The sequence below is a fragment of the Eptesicus fuscus genome, chromosome 16, assembly GCF_027574615.1.
Source record: "Eptesicus fuscus isolate TK198812 chromosome 16, DD_ASM_mEF_20220401, whole genome shotgun sequence".
In the NCBI taxonomy this organism is placed as follows: Eukaryota; Metazoa; Chordata; class Mammalia; order Chiroptera; family Vespertilionidae; genus Eptesicus; species Eptesicus fuscus.
In genome coordinates this window covers 17683801-17703403 of record NC_072488.1, presented here as the reverse complement: position 1 = coordinate 17703403, position 19603 = coordinate 17683801, and the positions used below count along the sequence as shown (strand labels likewise).

The following is a 19603-nucleotide window of genomic DNA, read 5'->3' as shown; positions in this document are numbered from 1 at the left end:
TGGCCTTGCAGGCACCATGCCACCTGTCAGCTGGGCTCATGTCAGCAGGCAATGCCGCCTGAGCAGGGAACATTCTAAAACACGTGCAGTGTCTTTTTCCTCTCAGTGCCATTCCTCATACTAAGCAACTGAGTTGTGCAAAACAAGCTCGCCCCAAAGAGGACATACAGATGGCCAATAGACGTATGAAAAGATGCTCAACGTCACTAATTACCAGAGAAATGCAAATTAAAACCACAATGAAAGATCACCTCACACCTGTCAGAATATCTGTCATCAATAAATAAATCAACAAAGAACAAGCTCTGGCGAGGATGTGGAGAAAGGAAACCCTTGTGCACTGTTGGTGGGAATGCAGATTGGTGCAGCCACTGTGGAAAGCAGTATGGAGTTACCTCGAAAAAAAAGGAAATGGAACTGCTTTATTCCACTTCTGAGAATATATCCAAAGAAACCCAGAACACTAATTTGAAAGAATATATACATCCCTATGTTCACAGCAGTGTTATTTACAACAGACAAGATTTGGAAGCAGGCCAAGTGCCCATCAGTAGGTTGAGTGGATAACAAAGCTGTGGTGCTTTTACACAACAGAATACTATTCAGCCATAAAAAAGAAGGAAATCTTACCGTTTGCAACAGCATGGTTGGGCCTGGAGAACACTATGCTAAGTGAAGTAAGTCAGACAGAGAAAGACAAGTACCATATGATTTCATTCGTATGTGGGATCTAATGAATAAAATAAACAAAACAAAATAGAAACAGACTCATAGATGGAGAACAGACTGACAGTTGTCAGAGGGGAGGGGGACTATGGGGCTGTGTGAAAAGGGATTAAGCAAAAAAAAAAAGCCCAAAAACAAAAAAACAACACCCCAAACTCATAGATACAGAAAACAGTGTGGTGATTACCAGAGGGGAAGGGGACATAAATGGTGATGGAGGGAGACTTGACTTGGGATGGTGAACACACAATACAATATACAGATGATGTATTATAGAATTGTACACCTGTGAACTGTATATTATTATTAACCAATGTCACCACAATCCTACCTAATAACAGGCAAGTATGCAAATTGACCGTACCTTCGCTATGCCCTTGATTGGCCAGGAGGCGCGGAGGGGCGGGACTCGGGTTGGCCGGGGTAGCCGATTGGGCCGGCGGGACGCTGAGCTTGCGCCGCCAGCGAGCTCAGCGTCTGCGCCATGGCTATGCTGCAGCACAGAAGGGGCCTCTGGGGCAGCGAGCTCACACCCCACCGCGGACCATCAAAAGCGGGGGAGCTGGGTGCCTGTCCACTCAGGCCTGGTGCACCAGCGGACAGGCACCCAGCTCCCCCGTGATGGAAAGCGAAAGCATGTAGGGGACCCTACATGTGCATGATTCAATCATGCACTGGGCCTCTAGTAAGTTTAATAAAAAAAAAAAAACAAAACAAAACACGAAATTCCTGGCTAGGAGGCAGGATTGACACCTACCCACTGCACCCTGCCCATCCTCACTCAATGTCATCTCGCTTCTTTACAATCATTCAAGCCTCCATTTGCTGCTAACTTGCTTCTTTTTTTTTGAGAAACAGGAAGTATTTGGGACATCACAGACTGCCTGATTCTAATAGCTGTTTTGATATCCTTCTATAATTAAGATCATAAGTGCTGGAAAGAACAAGGACTGAAATAACCATGCAAAATTCCTTAGGTTTCATTGGTCTAGTTAGGCTATAGTATCAGAATAAGAAATGTGTCCATCTCCTGCCAAAATTATAATGGTGCCATGTTGCCAACATGGTCAGTCAATGGGAAGGACTATTGGGCTGTCTGTGCCATGGTAATGGGGCACGCATGGCAGGCCTCCCAGAAAGAACACCCCATTAGATGCTGAATGGGACCCAGTGATTGACTAGGAGGAGCTGGTTTTATTTTCTTCCCAGTGACGTTAGTATCCAGGCGATGGTGCCAACCCAAGTTATGGGTGTTTATGCTCTGCTCTGAGCCAAGGCTTGGACAAAGATCGACTTTTTTCTTATCTTCAGTGTCATAGTGTTTGGGTTAAATCAAATGGAAAGTTCCTTGTTCCATTTTTAGTTTTATTTATATAAAATTATTTAAGTAAGAATACTGTCATGTAATACTTTTCTTGACCAAGATATATAAATTAACCCAATTAATTTATCTAGTCAGTACATATTTACTGAGTGACTACTATGTGCTAGATCTTCTAGGCCCTGGGATAGGCCAGTGAGCAAATTTTTAAATAGACTAGAGTTCTGGAAGTCAGGTTTATTCCAGTAAAGTTAAGTTTCCACTGTTTTGAAGGGATGTAATCTCTAAGAGAGCGGAGTTTTATATTGTAATGGGGTTCTGGCTTTGTTTTCTTATTGTTCAGTGTTTCAGAAACACTGACTCAATTGTGTCTTACGTTTTCCTTTCCCTTCCATTCTTATACTTTTCTCTTTCCTCCTTCTCCTCCCTCCCTCATTCTTTCTGTTTTGTTTTTCCTTTCGGGTGATATTAGTGTGACACACACACAGAAAAGACAGTGAGTGACAATTTAATAAAAGAGAACTAAGGCCTTGAGATGTCACTGGGAAGGAGAGAAATAGGAAGCTAGAGGCACACATGTACAGCCATCTAAAACCTAGAGTTCTGTCTGCACTTGTTAATTTTTTTTTTGTGTGTGGCTGTTTGGTGACCTGTACACTCAGCAAGCATTAAGGATACATTTCCTGTATTAGCTAAGTGATAAATGGTCTTAGCGATGCAGTAGCTGTTAAGTGGCAAGGCCATCTGATTCTTCCTTCCTGAGAACCTCCTATCTTCAATCTACCCATCAATTAATATCTACAGACACATGCATCTTTCCTGACAGAGAGCATGTTATATGGGGAGATGGATTGACAGGGACCAGGCCCGGCTTTCATGGTAGGAGGTGTTGCCTTTGTGTCAGTCTCTGTAGAGATGGGAGAAGGGGCATTGCCACAATTTGCAGCATCGATTGACTCTGAGAAACTGCCAAGCAACCCCTGTCTACCAGAGGTGGTAGGCAGAAGTACATCTTCCTGATTTCTAGTTCCAATACATCACCTCTTTCGACTCAGAATGCATGGCCTCATTTCCCTTGGGCCCTCCGTTACCTCTGAAGGACACCTGGCGATGGCTTGGGAGGAAGATGAGCAGCAGGATGCGGGGCTGTGTGTTTGCCTCCTGGGAACATGTGTCCTGCAGAGGAAAGCGGTCTGAAGGCCAGGAACCCAGCTGCTCTGGACATAGGGGTTGCATACACTGTTTGTGATTCTTAAGTTTGTATTTCTTTATGATCACGTGTTTCTTTTGTTACTCTCATTCAGGCCCTATTTAGTTTGAGTGCCTCACAGGGTTGGGACCATCATAGTGTTTTTAGATTTCAACAGATACAAACTGTCAGTCACAGGAGGAAGAAAATGAATCCGTTCCTGCCTGTTTTCTTCATTTATTTAGTTGTTCATTTTTTATCCATTCGGTCAACAAATACATAGTGAACACCTACTTTATGCCATCCGTTGTTGTAGGCCTGGGGATGCAGCAGTGAACAAAACAGACAGCATTTCCTGCTGTAGTAGTGTAGAAGGTGAGACACACAATATATCATGTGACGGTAAGTGTGATGGAGAAAAGTCCTGCATGACCAGAAATTGCAATTTAAAAGAATTTTCTGGGAAGGTGTATCTAAGCTAAAAAATTGAATAACTGCCCTAGTCGGTTTGACTCAGTGGATAGAGCATTGTCCTGCAGACTGAAGGGTCCCAGGTTTGATTCTGGCCAAGGACACATGCCTGGGTTGCGGGCTCGATCCCCTATAGGGGGCGTGCAGGAGGCAGCCAATCGGTGATTCCCTCTCATCATTGAGGTTTCTCTTTCTCCCTCTCCTTTCCTCTCTGAAATAAAAAAATTAAAATTAAATTAAACAACTAACTCTATTTCTTATTCTGCCTGGAAGGCATTGTCCCCAATCTCTATGGCAATCCTTACCCTACCTGGCCTACAAAACCCAGCCTCACGGTAGTCTGATTACTAAAAACTGGACTTGTTACTTATTTGAAATTCAAATGTCACTGGCATCCTGCGTTTTACCTGGCAACCTTAGCACCCCAGTGCTTCCCCCCAAATGGAAATCTCCCTTTTCTCCTTTGAACCGCCAGGTCGCTTTCTTCGCCTCTTAAGGCCCTGGTGTCCCCTGTGACATCACACTTATGTGGAGACAGATTTTTATCACATCTCCTCTCCTCTAATCACATTAAAGTCAAACCTTACCCGATTCATCTGTTCATCCCCACAACATTCAGCGGAGAACTGACACTCAGTAGATGTGTGTGCACTTGTTTAATGGACGCACAGGGTGTTTATATAGACTGAAACGAGAGCATTCCCTACATCGGCAAGTTCTTCACAGCCTTTTATCTGAAGGCAGAATTAGCTGCCACCTAACGTCTGTGCTCCCCAGAGCATGCGGTAGGCTCCTGAGTGTCTACGCCTTCTGCTCCGATGCTCTCTTCTCTCCGAGTATGAGCCGCACTTGCCTAGGACGTCGTGTTTAGGCTGCTCTTGCCCATTAACATAGCTGTTCACTGACATAGAGAGAGATATATCTGTTTGGCAGGACTCCCAAGGCTGGATAGAACTAGATACCCTGACACTCCACGATTGATCTGAATCCCCGGGGAGGATCGCTGAGGACTTTGATCTGGTTGGAATTAGAGAGTTCTGCAAGGAGCACTTAGTCCAAACATCTCTGGCTTCCCTGTGTACTGTCTTCACTCAGTTACTTGTCAGCCTGCGGAAGCCAAGTATTTCTAATAGCATGAGCCATTTGACTGTCCCACTGTTCCTTACCACTTTCAGCCTCTTTACTCACTCTCTCCAGCAGTTCTAGCCCTCCCAGAATGCTGAGCCTTTTTTTTAAAAAAAAAAAAATCTTTTGCCCTGGCCGGTTTTGTCCAGTGGATAGAGCGTCAGCCTGCGGACTGAAGGGTCCCAGGTTCGATTCTGGTCAAGGGCACATGCCTGCGTTGTGGGCTTGGTCCCCAGTAGGGGGACGTGCAGAAGGCGGCTGATCGGTGATTCTCTCTCATCATTGATGTTTCTATCTCTCTCTCCCTCTCCCTTCCTCTTTGAAATCAATAAAAATACTTGAAAAAATACCTTTTTATTGATTTCAGAGAGGAAGGAGAGGAAGAGAGAGAATCATTGATTGGCTGCCTCTTGCACACCTCTACTGGGGATTGAGCCTGCAACCCAGGCATGTGCCCTGAGCAGGAATTGAACCCAGGACCTCTTGGTCCATGAGATGACACTGAGCCATACCAGCCGGTCTCAGAATGCTGAGCCTTTGAGGGCTCTGCTGGGCAGGCCAGGTCTCCATCCCATCCATCCCCTCTGCAAGAGTCCCCAGGGCAGCTTCCTCTGCTCTGTGCTAACTATGAGTCAACACCATGTTTGCTTTCTGTCTCAGGGAAATTTGTTAAAAGCTATCATCTTCTGATAGCTTTCATCCTCTTACTTCTTGCTTCTTACATTTATACATTTTAAAGACATCTTTTATAGGTTTTTTTTTTTTTTTTTTTTTTAAGAAGATCCTGGAAGAAAAGGCATTAAGTACGCACGTTCATTCTGCCAACTTCCAGGAGTCCCCAGTGCAATCTGAAGAATCCTGTGAGATGACCGTCTGCCCGGAAATATTTCTTAAAGCAACCCAATCCAGCCATGCTATCCTCATTCCCTGGGAATAACGATGGTTTCTTTAGGAACCATGTGGATCGTGGAGTATTCCGGGCTCTGCTGGAGCTCCCTCAGCCAATCTGGACATCTCTGCACAGCTCTGCCACATCGGTGCCTTGAAACTGGCCACGGTGGGTGCATTTGCACCGTAGGAATGGCAGATGACGTAAAAATGGGCTCTTTCTCTCACACCACCCCCACACCAACTGGTGAGCCAGTTTACCAGCAGGCCTCTGAAGCTATTCTGTGGGAAGGGGGTTCGTGTGGGATGAAACCCATTTCTAGTAACACTTGGGCACTCATGATACCTCAGCAGAGCTACTTGATCAGCCTAGCTAAGCAGTCCCTGGAAAGCCAGGGAGTAGGGACTGAGAGGACCTGATAAGACTCAAGACAGGGAGGTTTTAACTGTTGAAAATCAGGTCTTAAAGGCCCAGAGCACAGCAGATCCCAAGGGAGGGGTGTGGAGAGCGCCACCGCGAGCAGCTCCGTGGGAGCAGGAGAAAGTGGCCAAGCCACCCACCCGCACAATTGGCCGGGGGTTTCCGTAGATGAACATCCAGGATGGTGCTCAAGGCAGAGGCGGGAAGTTTGCTTTTTCTTTCTTGAAGGCGCTGACCTTGCTGGAGATGAGGGAGGGGGCACTCATTTATTTCACCCTCTTCCCTCCCCGCAACAGGGCCCCGACACAGATGCTCAACTACCAGGAACAGCAGCGAGTACCAACACCTGCCGGCAGCGCTAATTACCCAAGGCCCCTCGGGATGCGGCCTGGGTTGCACACCTGGGCAGAGGTAGCTGACTCTCTTAGAAGCCGAGAGCGATGGCTTTGCAGTCAGTGTAGATGCCCGGATCATTAATCAGAGCAACGGGCGCTTTGTACCTGGGAAGCAGGGCCAGAGAGAGCCTTTTACATTCCATTAGCGGGTGTTGGTTACAAAAAGAGCATAAACAGAGTTCCTTCTGACGCCTCCGGAGAGCCCGATGTGAGCTCATTTGTATTTCGGTAACATTTGTTGCTCGAAGCATTAATGCAAGGTGTCCTCACCAGGTCGCCTCCTCCATAAAGGACCTGAGTACTTTTTTGTGATCAAGCTGTGCATCCATTTACTATAGACCCGGGCACTTTGATCGTGTGCGCAAGGCAGTGACCATTAAAAGGCTTCCCTAGAACACAAACGACTCTCCTTCCCTTTTTACTATGCCATAAAGCCTTCCCAGTGTTTTTCTAATTTATTTATTTATTGTTGGAGAGATAATAAGGGCCAATGTGAAAAACATTTTTTTATTTTAGTATTTTCTCCATGCTATTGTGCCAGGCAGTGTGTTAAGGGCTCCATAAAAATTACCTTGTTTAATTCTTATACTAATCCCCTGTGGAAGGAAAATTTCCCCCAAAATTTACCTTGGAGAAAAATGAGGCCTAGAAAGAGGAGATGAGGGTCTTGCCTCTTTCCATCTGTCTGACCTGTCTGTCCATTTTGATGCTTTTTTAAAAATATATACTTTTTAAAAAATACATTTTTATTGATTTCAGAGAGAGGAAGGGAGAGGCAGAGAGGAACAGAAACATCAATGATGGGAGAGAATCATTGATTGGCTGCCTCCTGCATATTCCCTACTGGGGATTGAGCCTGCAACCTGGGCATGTGCCCCGACCAGGAATCGAACCATGACCTCTTGGTTCATAGGTCGATGTTCAACCCCTGAACCACACCGGCCAGGCTATTTTGATGCTTTTGAAGTTACACAAGGGCAACGTGCAGGAGGGATGGGATATTCTGACATTCCTCCCGTTTTGACTGTCATACCTCAAGTTCTTCCCTCACTCAGCTGATTGGTGGCCTCTGCCTTCCCAGGTGATGGGTCACCAGGGCCTGAGATTTCTAGGAAAAGGGCTCGTGTTCGGTGCCTGCGAGCGCATGCCCACTCTTGCAATGCACAGGGCAATCATATCAAGATCAGATATGGATTTTGAGTTTAAAGGAAGTCATTGTTTTTCCAGTTCCATGCATACATTTCTTTATTGATATTATTGTATGCTGAGGCATAAGCGTTAGTAATTTTCTATTTGTCTGCACTGCAGATATTTAAAGGATTTTTGTAGCTGTTTTAGATAAAGAAAAATGAGGAAGTCTGTGTCTTCCATTCAGGAACCTGAATATAATTTCCACTTTCAAGATAATGCAAAAGGAAGTATATTTCATCTAGGCAGCGTGGCTAGGGAACAAAAAGGTAACAACGGCAGCCTTTTTAGAACAATTAATCTTCCTCAGAGCGTCTGTATTGAAGACATAATCCAAAAGCAGCTTGGTTATTTATCTGCTGCCATTGGCGGCGATAACTAGAGTTCAGATTTCCTTGGAGCAAGTGCTAATCACACAACTTTCATTCATTGTTTAAAAACTAACACAAAACTATTTTCAGAAAATATTTGTGACCTATTTAAACCTCTTTATATTTCCTGGGGTGGACGAGATTGAAAATGAAGGTGATGGAGTGCAGAGGACTTTTAGGACAGAGAAACTTCTCTGTGTGAAACTGTGGTGATGGATACATGTCTGATGTGAAACTGTCATGATGGATACATGTAGTAATGTGAAACTGTAGTGATGGATACATGCATGATGTGAAACTGTAGTGATGGATACATGTATGATGTGAACTGCAGTGATGGATACATGTATGATGTGAAACTGTTGTGACGGATACATGTCGCTATTCACTTGTTCAAACCCATGGAGTGAACACTCGTGGAAACGATGGATGCTGGGTGATCCTGATGTGTCGATGCAGGCTCATCGGTGATAACAAATGCATCACTGTGGTGCAGGTTTGCTAGTCTGGAAGGCTGTGCGTGTGTGGGGTTAGCAGTATATGGGAAATATCTGTACTGTTCTGATATTTTAATGTGAACCTAAAACTGCACTAAAACTGTATTTAAAAAAAGAAAAAAAAATCAAGGTGAGATTAATTGTGCCGGGTAGTGCTTCCCTAAATGTGGGCTCAGAACCTGCATAACAAATGCAGGTTTGTAGGCCTCCACTAGGCCTACTGAACCAGAATCTTTGTGTTTGGGGGCCCAGAAATTTGATATTTTCCTTTTCGCCTCCAGAGCTACTGGAGTAGAGAAAAAGGCCTAAGCTCCACTGTCTGGCAGACTTGAATCTTGACTCTGTCACTCTGTAGTGCTGTGACCTTGGGCAAGTGCTTACCTCCTTTCTGTTTCCGTTTCCTCTTCTGCAAAGTGAGAAGAATGCCATTTTCCTGGGAAGGATGGGCGTTATGTGGAAGAACCGCCTAGTACAGTGCCTGGCATATTGTAAACAGCTAACACCAGCAGCTACGATTCTTTCTCACGGATCACCTCAGCCTTTCCTGATGCCGACAGAACTGAGAGTCGCACAATGAATCCTTTAACACTGTCCACCAATTGACTTTTCAAGAAGTCACTTGAAGTAGAAGGAAGCAATTGATGGAATGGGTCACGTGGGAACAAGTCACGTGGGAAAGGCCTTCCGTGAAGCTGTAGGCAGCTGTGCCTTGAGGGTTCTGTCTCTCAGAACAGTGGCTCCTAACCTCAGAAACCACCAGAAACTCCTGGAGTGCCCGTTCTACGTACAGACTGTGGGGCTCCATTCCATGCTCGCCAAATCTGACCTTTGGGGTGGAGACCCAGAACCCGTATAGACGATAAGCTCCGAAATTGATCTTTAGGGAGCCAGTGAAGCTTTAATATATATATTTATTGATTGATTACAGAGAGGAAGGGAGAGGGAGATAGAAACATCAATGGAAGAGAATCATTGATGGCTGCCTCCTACACCCCCCCCACTGGGGATCGATCCCGCAGCCCAGGCATGTGCCCTGACTGGGAATCAAACCGTGACCTCCTGGTTCACAGGTTGATGCTCAACCACTGAGCAACACTGGCTAGGCCAGTGAAACTTTTAAATATATTTTATTGATTTTTTACAGAGAGGAAGAGAGAGGGATAGAGAGTCAGAAACATCGATGAGAGAGAAACATCGATCAGCTGCCTCCTGCACACCCCCTACTGGGGATGTGCCCGCAACCAAGGTACATGCCCTTGACCGGAATCGAACCCGGGACCCTTGAGTCCGCAGGCTGACGCTCTATCCACTGAGCCAAACCGGTCTCGGTGAAACTTTTAATCATAGCAACTTTTGCGGAAACTGGGCCTAGAGTGCACCACTATTTTATCCTCCTGATGTTCCTAGTATATATCACTCTTTTCTTTCTTCCCATCCAAACCCTGAGCTCAGGGAATATGGTTTCTAGTAGCAGCAGCAGCAGCAGCGGCAATAACAGCTAACATTTACTGAGCTCTTCCTGTGAGCCAAGCGTTGTTCTCAACTTCAAATGCATTAGCTCATTAACCCTCATAGCAGTATTATAATCATCTACGTTTTACAGAGAGAAAACGTAGGCACAGCTGTGAAGTGCAGAGCAGATCTGGGAGGCTGTTCACTTGATTACCGGCTTATACTCCGCATTCAAGGAAAGGTAAATTTGAAAGTGGACTAAGATGCTAGAGGCCTTGACCTCTTCAGTTTAAAGGAGCCTCCAATGAGCCTTTTGCTGGTTGGGATGAGGGAGGGGGGCAGGTCTGAAGCCAGGCCAGCTTCTGGGAAGAGGAGGATGGGAAGGGAGAGGCCCCGTGTCCTCAGGTGGTTTGGACTGGCTGGCGTGCTGCAGGAACCACAGAGAACGCCCAGGTCTGTGCTGTTTTTAGCTCCCCAGCGTGACTGTCAGCTGAGAGAAACTAGTCTGCCAGGCTCAGCACAGAATTCCCATCAGGAAACACAAAGATCTTTCTGCTTGGAATTCCCCTGGGTCATTTCTCAGGCCCTGGAGGCATTTTTTTGGAAGCCGAGGGGCCCACAATACATTTTTCTCTCTTTCATGACTCTCCCTTCAAAAGTGGCAAGTTTTTCCATCTCCGGTGTCACTTTTCATTCTAGCTCTTTTTATTAATAATTGCTAGAAGGGACTAGGAAATGGTGGAAACCAACTCTTAATGAATGAACACAGTCACAGTACAAAGGGGATAAGAATCTCAGGGGTTTTCAAGCCCGTTGATGTACCTGGGATTGTTCCTGACTGTCTTTCTTGTAGATTCCTCAGATCACGCTGTCTTCTTTTATTCATTATCTCACCAAACCTCTATGGTCCCTCAGCCCTCAGATGCTCTGGGCAAAGGTTCTCTGTGAGTGTCAAGTGGAACCCCCGAGGCCTCGGTATACTTTCTGGGCCCAAGGCCTGGAGTAGGTCTGCAGTGGGAATGAGAATTTGCATTTCTAACTCACTTTCCACATGTGGCCGGAGCTGCTGGTGCAGGAACCACACTTTGGAAACTGCTGCTCTGGTAATCGCAGGCCTGAAGATGTAATTCAGACAGGCACACCAGTCATTTAAAGGGGGAGAGGTCACCAGATAAAATACAGAAGGCTCAATTTTTAAATTTCAGATAAACAGATCATCCTTTAATGTATGCATGTCCCAAATATTTCATGGGACAGATTTATACTAAGCTTTGTTGCTTGTCTGAAATTCAAATTTATTGAAACAAAGAAGTGTGGAACAGACTGTGGAACCTCAGAGGGCAAGCGGGGAGGGTGGGTGGCAGGAGATCAACCAATGGACTTGTATGCATATATGCATAACCGATGGACACAGATAATAGGGTGGTGAAGGCCTGGGCCGGGGCGGGGGGGGGGGGGGGAAGAGAAGGGCGGGGCGGGGGGGGGGGACGGGGCGGGCAGGGGCAGCCTAGAAGAGGTCAATGGGGGGGAAAAAGGGGACTTATGTAATACTTTCAACAATAGATTTTTTTTTAAATGTAAAAAAAAAAAAAAAAGTATTGGTGTATCCTGACATTTTATTTGCTAAGTCTGGCAACTCTATTTCAAGGGCATGATATTTGCCAGTTTCCTGATAGCATAGTAGCTATCTCGGTGACTCAGCAGAGATATCTTAGATATTTTCCTTCTACCACCTGGCCCGCAGGCTCCTGAAATAGATTTTCCAACTCTGACATGGGTTAATTCCTGTCTTGACCTTCCGCTAGGACCTACCTGCTTACTTAGCATATCTCAGAGTTGACTACACTACATTCCCTTGGAGTTTCCTGTTGCCATGTGTCCCATGCCTCTTTTGCATCTGAGTCTTTTCATAGGCGTGAAGAGTGGCGATTTCAGGCCAAGGAAGGGGAGCAGGTGGAGCACACAGAGCACACAGCCAGCTTCTGCTTCTTTGCTGCCGAGACTGGCCCAGTGCACCTGAGAGGAGTCCCCAGGAAGCTCAGAGAGGGGCAGGGCGTCTGTCGACCAAGCAAGCAAGTCTGGTGACTTTGCCATGTGGAACAAACGTTAATACCATATACTAGTAAGTGATGCTTCTAGGCAAGGAAAGGATTGCGATCCGTGCTTAATTTTAATATCCCCTTATTTTCCTATAGAGTCATTTCTGAAGTTGGACAAGCTTGCTTACTCGGATATGTCAGCTTCAGAATACTGCTCCTGAAAGTAGCAGGAGATTCTGGGACACCATTGACTATGATAATGATGCTAATGATGAGCTGGACAATGAAATGATTTGAATGGAGACCATTCTCATGAGCCCGAAGTTAGCTAGAGTTACCATCCGGGAGTTTTCCCACCACTTCTGGTCATTTCCAAGAGAAGCCCAGCATCATCATGAAGACTGCTGAGTTTGGTGCTCACATCTTTCTGCAAATTTCTGGCATAACCATTTAGAAGGACACCATCGTTCTCTTCTTTCAAATATTAATCTTGAATCAAAGAGCAGTAACTTGAAGTGCTTTTCCTGGAAGGCAGGCCTATTTCCAGACAACCTAATAAAGCTAATCAGAAGCCTCAGGCGTGGTTCTTGTTTTTCTCTGAGGAATGGAGTCCTGTTAAGTATCTGTTTGTTTGTTTTTCTCTAAAACTTGCCCTTGCTTGAGAAACAGATGTTAGAAGAGAATGCAATCAAAAGTGAGAAGAAATAACTAGAGCTGAGAACAAATATTTACTTTTACAAGCTATACTATGTGTCCAGTGGCTTCTTATAATCATCAATGAATGAAAAGTTAAATAATGTGTCTTGATTGTGCGCAAGAATGTTATTACTCACCCACCATTAGAATTGGCATGCGTCTTGTGTGTTTTTCCATTGGTCCTGAGGTACTTGGACAATGTCACTCATACGCTCTTGCCTCATCGAACTAGTAAACAGTAGCAGGCATATGCAAAAAAAAAAAAAAGCAAAAAAAAAAAAAGCAAAAAAAAAAGCCATGATTTCCTGGTGTTCTTTTTGTGGCAAAGGGCTGGATTTCTGCTCCACCAGCACTGTGTTTTTGCATTATGCCACGCATCTCACAATGTTCTATGGTGACAGACAGGGGTAGCAGAAATTAAGAGGGTTGAATCAGCACCATAGTTGAAAGGTATCATACATTTTATTACCAGGAAAGCCAGGCTACTCGAGCCTCTGCGTTCAGACTGCCCCTCTTCAAGTCCTGACTGTGTCATTTATTTGTGCTGCTAGTGCAAGTGACCTAAGCTCTCTGTGCCTCAGTTTCCTCCTTAGTCAAGTGGAGGCCATTTTATCGCCAAGCTCTTAGAGATGTCTCCGGCATTAAGTGAGATAATGCATGTGGAAAGCCTAGCACAGAGTGAACACTTGATACATATTAGCTAACAATAGAATAAAATCAAAGAAAAAATTAAAGTCTGCTCTCAGCTAATCCTGGACGGATCTTTGATTATATTTTGCAATTACTACATGAAGTAGAGATTATGTTGGCTACCTAATGGAATTTAACCAACGGGTTGAATTTTGGAATAATCACATCGTATACACTACTTAAGGATTTGGTTGGCTACCAATAGAAAATGCATTAAGGGCACATTTAATAAATCAAAGGCCCCTATATATTTTAAGACATCCTTCTAGAATAAAGTTTTGCTTATTGTCTAATGCAATAAAGAAAACAGTACAGAATAGAGTTTTATTAAAAATGGTGTTTCTAATCTTATTGTTTTTACATTTATTACGAGGCTTTGGATTTTTAAGCAAATTCTCTAGGTCTTTGCTTTTTGGACTTGCACAGTTTCCCCAGTGAGCCACAGGAACAGCAGTGAATGGGAACAGTGCAGTCTTCGAGGATGTGGTTTCTGTGGTCTGGCTCGCTCCGCTGCAGCAGTCACGGCTTGGTGGGGAGCGAGAGGAGGCATGAAAGGAAATTGGGCAAGGTAAGCGACGTGGTGTCAGTGGTAATCTGGGTGTTCAGACCACTCACACTGTGAAAATTTAATGTTGGTGCTTTCCTGCCTGCAGCAATTTGCTTTGATGGAGTCCCCGGTTTCCAGGACCAGAGAGGTTCAAGCATCAACAGATAAGAGTACAAGGTAGGAAGGAAGGAAGGAGGGAGCATGCAGCTCAGCGTGGCTCGGTGCCCTAGTTGCTCTCCCACGGACTGTGCTGGAAGAACTGGGACGCTTTAAAAAAACAGCTGTGATATTACTAATGGAAATGGGCACTCGCTCTTACTCCAACCCCCCACCTCTGTGGTTCCAGATGAAGACCTTGCCTGGGTGCTTCTCGCTTCCGTGGGGGACTAGACAAGCTGTGAACGTTCTAACGAAGCACCTCTGCAAGGGTGAGGTGGGCATCTGCTGGGTGACTTACTCTGTGAGCTGATTTGATAAGATTGACTCCCATTTTATATCTTAAACGTTCTGCATGACGTGGAAGGAGAGGCTGAAAAACACTGCATCGCGTCAGAAACACTGTTCTGGGCCGTCCTTTATATTCATTCACAAAGGCACATGCTCGTTGTGTCCTGTCCTGGTTCATCTCGTCTCCTTTTGTTCCATTAACTGCTGATGTCATCTCTCTGGGCTATTCCTGGAAGGTAGCGAGGCTTGCTTTGTCTACTCTTCAACATAACTGGCACCTAACAAGTCATATGTCACAGAACTACCATTATCGAGCACTTACAATATATGCTCTGTAAGACGAGCCCTATTCAGAATACCTTGTGCATGTTGCCTCTCTCACGTCTTGTGTCAAGGCTGCAAGGTATCTAGTCCTCCTCCTCCTCCTCACAATGAGAGGTTCTGAAATTCAGAAAGTTTAAATACTGCGCTCAAGGTTAAACATCTACTGAGTGGAAACACACTTCCAAAACTCCTCAATCTAACTCTAAATCCATCGCCCCTTCCCTATGGGGATTAATGACTTTCTCCTTTGGATGATTTCATATGGAACCGAACACTGTTTTTATATCGCTTGGCCATCTTTTCGGACAATGCTGTCCTTCCTACACGCTCGCTCGTCAATTTCAACATTGTTCAGCGTCTGCAGAAAACAAGACACTGTGGACTCTGCACAAATTGAGATTCCTTTTTCTATATTTCACGTATATGGTATTGACCATCCTATTTGTAGTACAGTGCAAGGCACTGTAGGAGATATAAAAATAAATGAGCCGTGGCCTGTAACCTTAGGAACTTGCATTTTAATGGCAAAGGGGTGAGCATGACAAGGCCTGCGTACAAATGTCTATAATATGAGGCAGAATAAAAGTCCCATCACTGGGATATAATCCATGATAGGAATTCACAGGGAGGAGGAGGTAACCACAGAAGCCTCTTCCCTTCGGGTCCGTCGAGGTTTGGCTTTTTTGCTGTGGTGCTTAGGACGTTGAGGAGCCCGAGAGAAAGGAAGGTTGTCAGCCACATTTCTTTCTTTTCTTTTCTTCTTCTTATTTTTTTCTAATCCTCACCTGAGGATATTTTTCTATTGATTTTAGAGAGAGTGGGAGAGAGAGGGAAAGACAGAGAGAAATGCTGATGTGAGAGAAACACATCGATAGGTTTCCTCTTGCATGCGCCCTGACCAGGGCCCCTGGCTGGGGTGGAGCCTGCAACCAAGGTACGTGCCTTTGACCAGAATCGAACCCGGGACCCTTCAGTCCGCAGGCCAATGCTGTATGCACTGAGCCAAACCGGCTAGGGCATCAGCCACATTTCAAAAGCTCGTTGTCACTGCCATTTTATCCTAACAGCTCATTTTTTTGGTGAGAAATAAAAAGCAATGCAGAAGAGATGTAGGCAGGGATGGGGTATACAGACACTCCTTTATTTCACTGGTATTTACTCCAGGTTATAACAGTGATGATAACCTCTAAAAAAGAGGGGGAAAAAAAACCCTCTATAATTCTCACCACACTTATATTCAATCTGAGAAACAACACTTCATTAACTCAATTTAATGCTAAATATGTAAATGTATTGAGTTGGAATGTACAATGGTGAACTGAAGCTTATCTTCTGTAAAGCAAATAAGTCGTCTATAAAATAAATATCCCATGTAGGAAGTGATAAAAATCATTAGGGGAGAACAGGCAAATTATCGTAGTGTTTGAGAGGAGGTATGTGTTATTTTCGCAAGAAGGGAGTGATAAATATTAATAGCTAACATCTTTTGATTGCAAACCAGTGTACTGGACCTTAAGCATAAGTAACTTATTTAATGCTCACAAAACTCCTCGGAGGTAGATGGCGATGATTTCCCCTCATTTTTTTTTTTCCTTCCAGGAAGGGAAACCAAAGCATGGAGAGGTTACTAGTAAGCAGTTTCCTAGCAAGTGACCAGCAGTTTGGCTTTAGTTTGGCCATTTAACCACATGACTCTACTCACCAGGCTGCACCATGAAAGGCGGCTGGGAACGGTTTCCCACAGGAGCTAAAACAAGTAGCGAGAGAGCAGGAGGAAAGGACAAGGCGAGCATGACGAGGCGGACACGTGAAGAGAAGTAATTGTCAATAACAAAAGAGAAGGTTATGTAATGCTAGAGGCCATGCAGGGCAGCCAGTAGCTCTCTGGGTTGTACTTTACCTTTTATGATTGACAGCTTTTGAAAAGCCTCATCAGATGACGTAGGTGGGCGGCAGGTAAGGTAATCTGATGCAGGATGGATATGAAGGTTGTCTAGGGCCATGGAGACCAGTTAGGAGGTTAGAATCAATAACAGGGAATGTGACTTAGAGTGGTGGGAGGACTGAAGTGAGGACGGCAGTGAGGAATTTCAAAATGAGAAGTAAGAAATTAAGAATTAAAGTCATGGAAACACAAAATTATGAGAGATTATAATTCTGGAGAAAGAGATGAGTTAAAAGAGATGCTGAGTTTTTGAGTTTGAGTTATTGCAAGGGTAGGGGTGTTACCCACGCAGCTCTAGAAGCTGGAGGCAGTGAAGTTGGAGTAGAGCATGAAGTTATTTTTGTACATATAGTTATGCAGATAGAACTTTCTGTTGGGTAATCCTCTGACAGAAAATTTGATAAGTGAATATTTGACTGCATTCTGCAGGGTTTAACCTTTTAACCCTAACCAAAAGTCAGGGCCTAATAAGGAAAGAATGTACTCTGAGAGATGAGATGGCTATCTGTTTAGATGCCTGAAAGCAGCTAAAGGCTCTATCAACAGGAAAAGGTGCTTAGCGTCACTAATCATCAGAGAAATGCAAATCAGAACCACAATGAGTTATCACCTCACACCTGTTAGAATGCCTATTATCAACAAGATAGGAGATACAAGAATGTGGAGTGAAATCAAAAGAAATCACCATCTTGAAGAGACAAATGCACTCCCATGTTCAGTTCCACATATTCACAATAGCCAAGACATGGAAACGACCTAAGTATCAGCAGATGAATGGTTAAAAATGATGTGGTAGATATATGTATCATGAAATGTTATTCTGGCATAACACATAAGGAAATCTTGACATTTGTGACATTGTGGATGGACCTTGAGGGCATTATGCTAAGTGAAATAAGTCAGATAAACAAAAATACTGTATATCGCTTATATGTGGAATCTAAGAAAGCTAAACTCATAAAAATGGAGAATAAATTGATGGTATCCAGGGGCTGCTGGGTGCAAGAAGGGAAGAGATGGTGGTCAAAGGGTACAAACTTCCAGTTATAAGGTGAGTAAATTCTGGGGATCTAATGTATAGCATGGTGACTGTAGTTAAAATATTGCATGGTATACTTGAAATTTGTTAAAAGAGTAGACCTTAACTGTTCTCATCATCACCACCACCACAACAAGAAATATGTAAGGTGATGGATGTGTTAAGTAAACTTACCATGGTAATCATTTTACAGTTGGTAAGTGTATCAAATCATCACATTGCATACCCTAAACTGAGTGTTATATGCCGATTTTGTCTCAATAAAGGTGGAAAAGAGGAAATATTTTTAAAACATTTTTTCTATGGTATCTTTCTTGACCTGTCATTTTTTGTTTTGTGTTTATTTGCTATTTAGTGTGAATCCTTGGGCACAAGATACTTGCAGGGTGAGAGTAGACCCTCACACTTGCGCAGTGCACATGCTTGACCCTAACCACCCTAACTCAGGCCAGAGGTGGGGGTGGAAGGTGGCAGTGGTTAATAAGTGGAGACAGAGAAATGTAGGTTCAAGAATCCGTCCTAGAATGGGGGAGGCAATGGAGCTAAGGTTCCAAATCCATGGTGAATGCTCCATGTCCCATTAAACTTCACTTAGAAAACCCAAATTCATAATTTCATTCACCAATGTCCCCCCAATAAATTCAATAAAAATTAAAAACACACACACAAATTCAAGGTGGTAACAACAGAGCATTAGACCCCAAGTATGGGTGTTCTTTTGAATGCAGGGCCCTGTGTGACTGCACTGGTTGAATGGCCAGACTGGACCTGCCTATGAGCAATGGAATGACAAAATCCCAAACCAGCAGTGGCCAAGACTTTGATTGGAATATCATGTTTGAAGGAGACATACTAGACTTGAATGTCACCAGAAAACTTTAAGGAATTGAGATTGGCGTTAGAAGCCAATGAAAGCCCTTTGGAAGAACAGCCTGGCACCAGCTTACACAGCAATCTTTCCAGATAAGGAATGAAGGTTGCTTTCCTGGGAGGAGGCAAAGAAAGAACCTTTTTTTTTCAGACATTTTTTGGAGACCTTGAATCTGAGGAATTCACCGGAAACTGTAGGTGTAGTAAGCAAAGGCTGATGCTAACTATGTGGCTTGACTTCTTAGCCTTGAGAGCTAATTAAGTTTCACTCTGAAGAGTCCTTATGAGATTCTAGCAAAGCAGATTTAAGGGAGACTATGTGATCAATTACTTTCCTATTGTGTTTATGCAAATAACCTGACCAAACTTATTGAAACTAGACTTATGCAGTAAATAAATAGTCTTAATTTGACTATCTTTGGATATTAGAGAGGAAAATTGTGTTTCAATAGAATCTATAATAGACAGTTGTGGATATTAAATTCTAGTTCAGTTAATTGTCTTTAACGTTTTATTTTGCACCTTTAAACTAGAGTGGGTCCTGATTTTTTCTAGTTTTATTAAATATTTGACTAGAACCCTCTGAACTAATGTTTCATTTTTCTCCCATCTTTTTACTTAAAATTGTTGAGAGCTAAAACTTTTTTCTTGAGCCTTGTAATTGCAAATTGCAGCTAAAGGACATGACATAAGCTTGAGATATCACCACAACAGCAAATGCTGAAAGAATTCTAGTGACTGACATTGGGTAAGCCATGCAGAATTTACCTGAGCCCCTGATGACATCATCAAAGACCTTCAAACTGCAGACCAGAAGAATCTATCAGATTGACACTGCATGCCTTCATTCCAGCTAAATAAGTGAGCCTTACACCTAAACATCTTCTTGACTGACATCTCACAGGCTCAGAAACGGGTGTATAATTTGCTCTGATCATGAACCTTTGTTTCCATAGACATAC

The 19603-nt window shown here is 44.0% G+C and overlaps 1 pseudogene; it reads right to left on the bottom strand.

Annotated features, from left to right (window-relative positions):
• LOC103283124 (phosphatidylinositol 3-kinase regulatory subunit beta-like) overlaps window positions 1-19603 on the bottom strand; it is a 116886-nt pseudogene that overhangs the window by 27231 nt on the left and 70052 nt on the right.